This window comes from Pelmatolapia mariae, linkage group LG3_W, assembly GCF_036321145.2.
Source record: "Pelmatolapia mariae isolate MD_Pm_ZW linkage group LG3_W, Pm_UMD_F_2, whole genome shotgun sequence".
NCBI lineage: Eukaryota > Metazoa > Chordata > Actinopteri > Cichliformes > Cichlidae > Pelmatolapia > Pelmatolapia mariae.
This window is the reverse complement of record NC_086229.1, coordinates 60,667,246-60,679,458: the sequence shown is the minus strand read 5'-3', so window position 1 is coordinate 60,679,458 and position 12,213 is coordinate 60,667,246. Positions and strand designations below refer to the sequence as shown.

General features: G+C 40.4%; 1 pseudogene; it reads left to right on the top strand.

Annotated features, from left to right (window-relative positions):
* LOC134623823 (carcinoembryonic antigen-related cell adhesion molecule 5-like) overlaps positions 1-11,890 on the top strand; it is a 31,607-nt pseudogene extending 19,717 nt beyond the window's left edge.
* The last annotated feature ends 323 nt before the right edge of the window (positions 11,891-12,213 follow it).

Genomic DNA, 12,213 nt, shown 5'->3' with positions numbered 1-12,213 from the left:
AGGAAATGTAAATTAGTTATTATAAGTGAAACAGGAGTAGACTGATATGCCACCGTGCCTTCAAGAAGTGCCAAAATAAGATTTTCATTAATTTCTTTTGTAATTTTCTTTTTCTTTGGTGTAAAACATCAACAAACATTTTCATATTTCATGTTTAAACGTCCATAATAGTTTTTAAGAAGTAGAAAACTGTCCCAAAGTGAAAGTTGTGTCTTTAGCTCCTCCCTGTCTGCTCATCGACCTTCATGAACACCAGCTGAAGTCTTCATAAGAAGTTTAGTTTATCAGACTAAACTTGTCTTCATACTGTGAGCTGTAGCTGCTACTTCCTGTTCTCGACTTCCTGCTGAGCTAACGTCAAACTACCTGCTGCTAAAACACTCATGTTTTTATCACAGAAGCTTCTAATGTTTATTATATACAGCTTTAAGCACTGCATGCACTTCTTAACTTTATTATTGCACACTGTATTCAGTATATTTATTTCTATGAGCATGAATCTTGTTTACTTTTCTTTCTTTAATATTAAATCTGTTTTTATCAGAACATTTTCTGACCTGTTGACTCAGTTCATGCAGTTTTCAGGGACTTTCTGTTTATAATGTTTTTTATTATAAAATACCCTTCAGACGGTTGTTGTTTCCTGCTGCTTCATGAACAAATCTAGAATTGAAGCTGAATAATCTGAGCTGGACTCAAACAAACCTCATTGAGCAGATGTGTAAACTGGATCAAACCAGCAGCATCTCCACACTCTCTCACACTGAATGATGTCACAGATGGTTACGACTTCAGCACACATGAGGCTGCACAGGAACTAAGATTCAGGTTTGCAGCTGCTCAAAGTGAAAAACATCTGTTGCCCATATTGGTGTGTACAATATTGTGTGGCAGGTGTGTAATGCAGTACTATCATTATCCACCAGGGGGCACAGGTTTCCTATCTAAGGCAGCAGCCTTTTTTGCGCCACGGACCAATTTATGTCCGACAACATTTTCACGGACCGGCCTTTAACGTGTTGTGGATAAATACAACAAAATAAACCCAGTACTGATAGCAATAAAAGAGAAAATGTATTCATAACACACGGAAAAAGACCCAGGGAAACTGAGTTAATGATAAAAACCCTGAAAAACATAAATTCCACATCTGCTGTTTGACCAAACAGATTTTTCCATGTAATTATTATTATAAACTTATTATTTCTGCCTTTTACTGCCTGCTGTGTTTCCTAGATTTCTTAGCTAACACACGAAAAGAGTGCAGTCTGTCCTCGAGGAGCTTCAGTGAGAAGAGCAGAGTCTGGAAGAGGAGGAGCAGGAACAGTTTGTCAGAAGGAGGACTGTGTTCAGGTGTGAGGACTGACTGCAGCTCAAAATTCAATTCTTTCTTTAACCAGGTTTGTCACATAGTTCTCTTATTCAGTCTTTAAACAGACAGATCTGAGTCCGCAGTTTAAAACAACGACACATCGAATAAAATGTGATGAAATGGGAAATGTGGAGCACTGCTTTCATGATTTGAATCCACAGTCAGACAGAACCATAAACTGGTGCTCTATAATAAATATGATGATGAGAAGAACTGAACTCTTCTCCCCTGTATGTAGAGTGCTGGGGGAGGTTATAGGTATTCTTCAGAAGGATGTTTACTTTCTGCCCTGTAGGGCCTCACCTAAGCTTTATATTTGGTGAAAAGTTAAAGGGCTAAGCCATATATTAAGGTAAAGGGAGAGGACCCTTTTTATGACTTGAGAGCTCGGGAGATTGTAAACATCCATGGTGATGAAGGGAGTCATGCATACACACACACACACACACACACACACACACACACACACACACACAGTGCCTTAACTTGTATGACAACATATGAGTTTTGCTTTTGTGTTCACTGAAATTAAACAGGTACAGAGAGGCTGGAATTTAGAGTTGGCTACAGGTGTGCTTGTGTCAGCTTGTGGTTCCCACCTCCCTTGCAAGTAAATCGTACGTATTGCTCTTGTCTTCTGTTTGTAGTCTCACGGGTCTATTTCCTCCAGGGTCATATGTTTGGAGCCAACACATTAGTACTTTTACTTTTTACAGGCCTGTGTTATTTTATGTAATTGATATAAGAAGTAAAGCTGGCAGGACGCACATGTCAGCCACAAACTCCGTATGAATCCATTAAAAGTATGCCAGGCTCTTTAGACACACCAGTGAGGACACAGCCTGTTTGCACACAATTAACCAGAACAGATCTAAAAACGTGGATAATATTTTAATCGGCCCTAATGCAAACTGTAAACAGCATGTCACGTAGTTAAAGATGTTTCTGCAACATAGCCAGGGCTGTGAAGTTACTGCTTAATTTGTAGCTCATAATAAGCCAAATTTCTCCTTCAGCTGGATGCAGGTTATGATACTGCAGATGTGATGTAATCGACCTGATTCACACATTTCTGGCAAAGAAATCATCAGGGATTGTGTTAAAGTGTTCAAACACCTTTATCTGTTCATTTGTTTTTGTATTAGGTGGCTGCTTCCCTGCTGCGACGCCTCTTTACTTCCCAAAGCCGTAAACTTAAGCTAACCCAGGATTCCTCTGTCGGCTCACTTAAAAGGAGCGGTGTCGGCAGCAAATGACTAATTTCACACCAGCGTTTCACTGATCAAATGACTCCTCAACAATCATCTGTAGCCACGAGTAGTAGCTACTCTAAAGAGATGTTGCATGCAGGAAACTACTGATCTGGTGATTGCGTGCACAGACGAAAGTCATCCTTTTAATTCCAGTAATGATTTTATTACTGAGTACCTCTCAGTGCTGCTGCTGTGACCAAGTGTGTGCACAGGGACAATGAATTTGACTCCAGTTGCGCTCCGCATCCTAAAAAGAAATGTCATATAAAAATAGACTAAATGGACGACACCACATAGCACATGTTGCATCCAACTACTGGCCAATAACCTGCCTCAGTACCACATGGAACCTCCTGTTAGGCATCATAACAGAACAGGCACATGGGTCAATACATGAGCGGGGCACAGAAAGGAATAAGCAAAAATACCAGGAGTGCAAAACACCAGCTGCTGGTAAATGAAGCAGTTACTCAAGACTGCCTAAGAGCCTTCATCAGGAACTCAATGGGGATGTGGGGAACAACACCAGAGGCCAACTTCAAGCTCACAGCACCAGTGCAGAATCTACCAAGGAGATGCACTGTCTCCACTGCTGTTCTGCGTAGGCCTGAACCCCCTCAGTGAGATCAACTGTCACACCTAGAAGCTATCAACACCTACGCTCTGCCTGTGATCAGGTACCCTGCTGGGACAATAAGCTGGAGGAGGCGATAGAAGCCGCTGACATCAAGACCAGAAAGCTCCTGACCAACCATGGAGGGACAACATACATCAACATGGACAAACTGGTGGTGGCTAATCAACCGGACATACAGTGGCTTGCAAAAGTATTCGGCCCCCTTGAACATTTCCACATTTTGTCACATTACAGCCACAAACATGAATCAATTTTATTGGAATTCCACGTGAAAGACCAATACAAAGTGGTGTACACGTGAGAAGTGGAATGAAGATCATACATGATTCCAAACATTTTTTATTAATAAATAACTGCAAAGTGTGGTGTGCGTAATAATTCAGCCCCCTTTGGTCTGAGTGCAGTCAGTTGCCCATAGACATTGCCTGATGAGTGCTAATGACTAAATAGAGTGCACCTGTGTGTAATCTAATGTCAGTACAAATACAGCTGCTCTGTGACGGCCTCAGAGGTTGTCTAAGAGACTATTGGGAGCAACAAACCCATGAAGTCCAAAGAACACACCAGACAGGTCAGAGATAAAGTTATTGAGCAATTTAAAGCAGGCTTAGGCTACAAAAAGATTTCGCAAGCCTTGAACATCCCACGGAGCACTGTTCAAGCCATCATTCAGAAATGGAAGGAGTATGGCACAACTGTAAACCTACCAAGACAAGGCCGTCCACCTAAACTCAGAGGCCGAACAAGGAGAGCGCTGATCAGAAATGCAGCCAAGAGGCCCATGGTGACTCTGGACGAGCTGCAGAGATCTACAGCTCAGGTGGGGGAGTCTGTCCATAGGACAACTATTAGTCGTGCACTGCACAAAGTTGGCCTTTATGGAAGAGTGGCAAGAAGAAAGCCATTGTTAACAGAAAACCATAAGAAGTCCCGTTTGCAGTTTGCCACAAGCCATGTGGGGGGACACAGCAAACATGTGGAAGAAGGTGCTCTGGTCAGACGAGACAAAAATGGAACTTTTTGGCCAAAATGCAAAATGCTATGTGTGGTGGAAAACTGACACTGCACATCACTCTGAACACACCATCCCCACTGTCAAATATGGTGGTGGCAGCATCATGCTCTGGGGGTGCTTCTCTTCAGCAGGGACAGGGAAGCTGGTCAGAGTTGATGGGAAGATGGATGGAGCCAAATACAGGGCAATCTTGGAAGAAAACCTCTTGGAGTCTGCAAAAGACTTGAGACTGGGGCGGAGGTTCACCTTCCAGCAGGACAACGACCCTAAACATAAAGCCAGGGCAACAATGGAATGGTTTAAAACAAAACATATCCATGTGTTAGAATGGACCAGTCAAAGTCCAGATCTAAATCCAATCGAGAATCTGTGGCAAGATCTGAAAACTGCTGTTCACAAACGCTGTCCATCTAATCTGACTGAGCTGGAGCTGTTTTTCAAAGAAGAATGGGCAAGAATTTCAGTCTCTAGATGTGCAAAGCTGGTAGAGACATACCCTAAAAGACTGGCAGCTGTAATTGCAGCAAAAGGTGGTTCTACACAGTATTGACTCAGGGGGCTGAATAATTACGCACACCCCACTTTTCAGTTATTTATTTGTAAAAAATGTTTGGAATCATGTATGATTTTCGTTCCACTTCTCACGTGTACACCACTTTGTATTGGTCTTTCACCTGGAATTCCAATAAAATTGATTCATGTTTGTGGCTGTAATGTGACAAAATGTGGAAAAGTTCAAGGGGGCCGAATACTTTTGCAAGCCACTGTAGTAGTGGTGGACAAGCAGAAGGAGACGGCTGCAGTGATAGATGTAGCAAAACTGAATGACTGCAACATGAGGAAGAAGGACCTCGAGAAGCTCGAGAAGGGCTCAGAGAAGAGCTGGAGAAGATGTGGAGGGTGAAGGTGACGGTGGTCCCAGTGGTAATCGGAGCACTAGTTTTGATGACTCCCAAGCTAGGCGAGTGGCTCCATCCTTTATATCTTTGCATCCATCCGGAAATTTAGGCCCACAAAGATAGTCTGGGTATGTTGAACCAGTAGTACAACTTGAGGTACTTTAAATATATTTGGAAAACACGATGTAATCACTGCTAAAATACTTTAGTAGGATTATAACTTATCCTTGAGTTAAACACCTGGTAAGCTTATAATAACAACATTTAACATTAACATTAACATTTTGTAAAACAATCAAAACACAGGATCATCCTTCCCGCTGTTGCCAAGTGGTTACTCACAGGATGATTCAACTCAACTTTATTTATACAGCTCCAAATCACAATAACAGTCGCCTCAGGGGACTTACGAGGATCATTGTTGGTGTTTCTTATAGTGATTAACACTTTGATTTGGCAAAGGTTGCTGGTTTGATTCCAACCATAGACAAGTTTCTAAAAACTGTGCCGAATGAAACATTCAGGTGTGTGACTACTGTGGTGAACTACATCACTAAGAAAACTCCACTACTCAACTAGTCTAAACTACTCGAGTTATCACTCAGATATCAAGTTACATTTAATGTTCAGTGTCAGACTGTGTGAAGTAAACTGCTGATCACATTTTCAACCATGAATCCTACTTTAAATGTCACTTTACTGTCTGGACTGCACATTATGATACATCATGTTAGACTTTAAACACCTTTTATGTCACAAATTACAAAAGAAGGAAGAAAATTGCATTTTTAATAATTTAAACTTGTTGTGCATTATGAAAACACATTACTGTAGAAGATGTTCATTAATATTAAAATATCTAATATGATCTAATATTACATTTGCCAAATGAACATCTGTTAAAGAAACATAATTGACTAAAGCATGTGGCAGATTGTGTTGTGTCTTATGAATGACACACATTGTCCCACAGTCCATGACAACCATCTCTACAAGGCTTAAAATCTAAAGTAAAGAGAAAACAAAAATAGGCCTTCAAGATAACCAGTCAAATTTAATCACAGCCAATTTAACAGAGCTGGAAATACTGAGGCTACAGCGCCATCTAGTGGCAGATGGCTGCATATGATTTCCAGTCTTTCTATAGAAAACAGTGGGAACAATAATGAAAATGTTATAAGTGTACTTATCCTTATTATGAGACTATTATGAGAGATGTTGAAACCCACAGAAAACAGAAGATGGATGCTGTGAAAATATTCTGCTGGACTCTGGTGTTTGTCTGCCTCCTGTTTTAGATTTAAATGTCCTTGTAGAGTAAGCAGCACCTGCATCACCTGTGTGATAGAAGGTATGTTGGCCAATTTTGGGCTCAAAATGTGGTCATAAATATTTTGTACTTGTAAAACAGGATTTGTATGTGTAAAAAAGATTTGTGTGTGGACTTGGCCAAAAAAAAAAAAAAAAAAAACCCAAAAAATATGTGAATTTCTGAAAGTTCCAAGTAAGAATTTTGACCCTATTTTTCTTCCTTTCATCTGATTGGACAATGTCATGGCAATCACAAATGTAACAATCCAATCAGAGAACAGATGGGTTTGGCTGTCGGAGGGACACTTTTTTGAACCAAGAATCAAACTGCAGGAAAACCTGATGGAAAACCTGCTCACTGACCTTCTCTCACTTTAAGTCTCAAACTTCAAAATTTACAGATTTATTCTCTTTATCAAACATATAACAAGTTTGTGATCTCTTTATGCTGCTAAAAAAAACCTAAACATCTACAAGAAAAGTTATTATGATGGAGTCAATACAAAATGGAGACGCATCAGTGTTTCAGTGTCAACAAGGAAGTTGTTTCAAAAGAAGTTTTTCTTCTTTAAGTTTAACGTTAGAAAAAAGTATTTAAACTTTCATGACAGTCATCAGATTTATAAAAACAACAAATTGCTGTCAAATAGATGCTGTTTGTTTTAATTTGCTGATGTGGTCATTTGCAGGACGCCAAGAGGACAAAGATCTTCAGCTTCCAGTATAGTTATGAGCTGCAGTCCTTTGGCAGACTGCAGGACTGTCTTTGTCCTCCTGTCTCAAAAATATAAAAGTCACTGTTTAACTCAGAAGCACAAAAATCAGGAAGCACAAACAAATCTAGACTTTATTCAATTCAATTTTCAATTCAATTTTATTTCTAAAGCGCCAAATCACAACAACAGTCGCCTCAAGGTGCTTTATATTGCAGAGTAGATCACACAATAATAGATACAGAGAAAGAGCCAACAATCATACGCCCCCCTATGAGCAAGCACTTTGGCGACAGTGGGAAGGAAAAACTCCCTTTTAACAGGAAGAAACCTCCGGCAGAACCAGGCTCAGGGAGGGGCGGGGCCATCTGCTGCGACCGGTTGGGGTGAGAGAAGGAAAACAGGATAAAGACATGCTGTGGAAGAGAGACAGAGATTAATAACAGATATGATTCGATGCAGAGAGGTCTATTAACACATAGTGAGTGAGAAAGGTGACTGGAAAGGAAAAACTCAATGCATCATGGGAATCCCCGGCAGCCTACGTCTATTGCAGCATAACTAAGGGAGGATTCAGGGTCACCTTTAGTGTATCTGCAGAAGGGAGAGGAGGTACGTTTACCCTCAATGAACCATCTGACTCAATCTGCTTTTCCAAACCTCGTCGTGGTCTCACTTCTTTGGTGGAGGAGACGGTCTTCAACAATAAAACTCAGGCATTCCTCCAGTTTGATGCAAAGGATTTTCAAATTAATCTTTTATTCAATATGACTGAAAACAAGTGACTGAGTTCATAAATTAAGTAGTCTGCTGGCCTTTACAGAGAATACAGACTATAATGGCTAACAGCTGACTAGTACTGGATGGATGTAGACAGCAGTGATGGAGGAAATCGACCCTGAGTGTAAACTGCACACAGAAAGAGGCCAGCGGAATTTACTGCAGCAGTCTTCTTACCCTGAGGGGACAGTGATAACCTGCAACCACTTATGATAGCAGTTTCTCAATTCCCGAGTACGCGAGCCCGTAGTCGCGTTCACGCGAAGTCCAGACTTTGTTTGTCCGCAATTGCCGAGAACACGAGAACGCAGCACCATTGCTCTACAATTTGAATAACCTAACCTAACTGAAACTATATCTGTAATATGTTGAACAAATGTTTTGATCAAAAACCACTACTAAAAGCTTACTCAAAAGATATAAATGAATAAAAGATAATAATTAATAACCTGGTTATTCAAATAGCATCATCCAAACAGCTCCTCAAAATAACTTACACTTACACTCTGCCTGCTTCTACAGGCAGAAACATGGGTGTGCCATGGGCTCCCCAGTTTCACCCATCGTGGCCAATTTGTACATGGAAGAAGTGGAAAAGAGAGCTTTGCTATCCTACCCTGGAACACCACCAAGCCATTGGTTCAGATATGTGGATGACACCTGGGTGAAAATCAAATCTCAGGACGTACTACACTTCACGGATCACATTAACTCGGTGGACCGACACATCAAATTCACCAGGGAGGATATGAAAAGTGGCAGGTTAGCCTTCTTAGACTGTGAGATTTCCATCAGTAATGGGGGACATCTAAAAGCAGACATGTACCGCAAACCTACACAAACGGATCAGCATCTAAGGTTTGACTCTCATCATCCACTGGAGCACAAACTGGGTGTCATCAGGACGCTACAACACATCTTTCACCATCTTACAATGCTGTGATTGCAGCCATTCCCCAACTCTCTGTGAATGGTACTCATGGCCATTGATCAGTGTTGTTTGATCAGTGGGTTTTGGTCAGTGGTTGTTGATCAATGGTCATGGGAATTTGCATAATTATAATTAAGGAGCTGACCTCACAGCCCATTGTTCCTTCGGTGGGCTGGTTTCAGTCATTATGCAAATGTACTGTTTATAAGATTGGGGAAACCTGCAGTCAGCTGAGACTGAAGAAGTCACTTGGATGAGTGACAAAACGTTTCTCCCACAAAACGCTACGTCCAGATGAACAGATTCAACTTTTGGAGACACTGCTGAACCATCATGCTGGAGGATGTTGGAGGCAGCAGAAGGTTCTCCACGCTGTCCAAACTCTGTCACGTCTGTCACATGTGCTCAGTGTGATTCTGCTTTCATTGCCAGTGGCAAAGTTGCTATCTTGGTGTTCTCTGGCAAATGCCAAACATCCTGCATTGTGTTGCGCTGTAAGCACAACCTTCACCTGTGGACGTCGGGCCCTCATGCCACCCTCATGATCTCTGCTATACTCAGAGTTGAGCGTTTCTTTTATAACCCCATATAATCAGCATATAAAAATTTAAGATTATAAAAAAGCATTCAAAAGCATTTAAGATTATAAATTTAACTCAACAGTTTAAAGTGGTTATAACTGCACCTGCAATAAAGGTTAATATGATGCCAGTATGTTTAAACATCTGAATGCATATCAATGCTGTAGATTATGTTATTAATGCAATTGTAATGATGACGATTATGAACAATACCAGTAAAATATTCCTCTAATCCCACAGCAGTTAACTTGATGACATCACATCTTCTTACTGCCGCCTCCTCTTAAATTAACTCTGATTAATATTTGCAATAGAAATTACACATGACATAAAAAATGCACATGACGTAATAGATTTCTTTAAGACAAAAAGAAAATTTAAAAAGTATCTGAAGCACTTTGGCAAAATACGAATCGCTACACGTAGCTTACAGATCATCTGTTTCATAATGTCTAATAAGTTTCATACCGTTAAGCACAATCACCACATGACTACATGACAATCTTAATCTCTCTATTAATAAAAATAGTACACATGTATGCCTTAATAAAAAAAACAACCAGACGAGATTTTAGAACGCTTTAATTTTTATTTTAGTAGACACTTACAGGACAGCTCCTGGAATTTGGAGGATAATTGAAATACTTAAAATAAATCAGATCATTTTTGGAGCAGCCTTCAGGATCTCCACGTATTAATATGCTGTTTTTGCTCCCAGATAAAATATTTCATAAATATGAAAAGTCAAAGTCAAAAAACTTATAAAAATATAAATGTTAAATTGAACAAAATATAACTACAGACATCCTGAGTGTACAGGTCAGTGATTCCACAGGCGACATTCAAGAATCTCTGCAAAAAATTTCAGTCTTTAGCTATTTATAAAAACAGGAAGCTGCTGAGGTTCGAAATGATTGCTCTGTGCGCATGCGTATGAGGATCGACAGTCGTGCTGTTTAAAGGTTAGACTAATTTAGCAACAATCAGCCTGTTTAAGCCCATTTCCATCTGATTTGAAACAGTTATGATATGAAATGATTCACATTGAATTAATTATTTCACTCCAGACTTTATTCAGTTAACCACAGCTTGAAAAGTTTGTTATTACCCATATAAGTCAGCTTTCAGATGTAGTGGTGCCAGTGTATTAAAAGGAAAATATTTGAATATAGAAACAGAAATAAATGTGCCTTGAATGTTTCCTGAAGAGCAGTATTTGAAACAGAGTGTTGAGCTCGAAGAGTTTTCTTCTTCTTCGCCCATGTTCTCTCCCTTTTTTTGTGGCTTACTTTTCCCGTTTCTTTTATTGACAACAACACCAGAGGGAAAACCATACATTCAGGCTATGTCCACACGTACCCGGGTATTTTTGAAAACGCAGATTTTTCTATGCGTTTGCACCTTTCGTCCACACGTAAACGGCATTTTCGGTCACTGAAAACGGAGATAAAATAATAAACATAGTAAAAACAATGTCAGATAAACATGGAAAAACTGCTGTAAAGGTTTGTTATTATTGATTCAGACACTTCTGATTATAAATAAAAATCTACATTTACTTCGACTATCACCCCTCAACTCTGTACTATTAACACAAGCTCACTAATGTCCCTAATGTGTGTACACATTAGGGACATTAGTGAGAACTGAGCCGGGGAGCCTGAGCAGGTTTACAGAAGCTGGAAATTGTAGAAATGAACAGTTATACTCAGACCTCTGTTTACTCTCTCTGCTCTGTGTTGTTTCCCTTTCAGGCCATAAAATCATCACAGCTGAGTCTGGACAGAATGTCACTCTGACATGTCAAGCTTCAAACAACAACATCATAGTTGTAAATTGCAGCAGAGCTGATCTGGAGCCAGAATATGTTCTTTTGTATCGAGATGATCAGTTTCTTCCAGACAACCAGCATCCATCATTTAAGAACCGGGTGGATCTGCAGGACAGACAGATGAAGGATGGAGACGTGTCTTTGAGTCTGAAGGATGTGACGATTAATGACACTGGAACATACGAGTGTCGTGTCGTCATGAGAGGAACCCGTTTGTGGAAACCCATCAGCATCATCTACCTGAGTGTTGATCCTCCAGGTGAGTGAGTAGAGTTGAGTGTGTGTGTGATCAGAGGTGAAGCTGCTTCCTGGTTGTTGATGTTTGTTTCTAAAGATGTTGTTGAGGATGTGCGATGTGATCAGCTGACACCTCACATCTTTTTCTCACCTGCAGCTCCACCAGGAGGAGACATGGAGGATGGAGAGGTGAAAGATGGAGTTGCTAGAGGACATTATGGTGCAGTGGTAGCTTCTGTTTTATTACTTGTTCTGATCGTTGTTGTGCTCGCTGTTTTGATCTTTAAAAAGTACAAGAAGGATGAAACAAGCAGCATGACAGTAGAGTGAGAGAGCACATTAAAACTAGTTGAAAATGGTTAACTTTAAAAATGACATTTAATCTATCTATCTATCTATAGATAGATAGATAGACTAACTGCGTGTCTTTGTCTGGGTGAAGCCACACAAACACGGGAACAAGATGCAAACTCCACCGGCCGGGTCAGGTGATGGAATCAAACCCAGGACCTTGTTGCTGTGAGGCACCAGTGTTGTGACAAACTGAACTATGGCGCTCCACAGGGTCAGATCTGGGACCAGTGCTTTTAACATGTACAGGCTGTAACTTTGTGATGTCATCAGGAGACACAGAATGAGTACACATGATTACA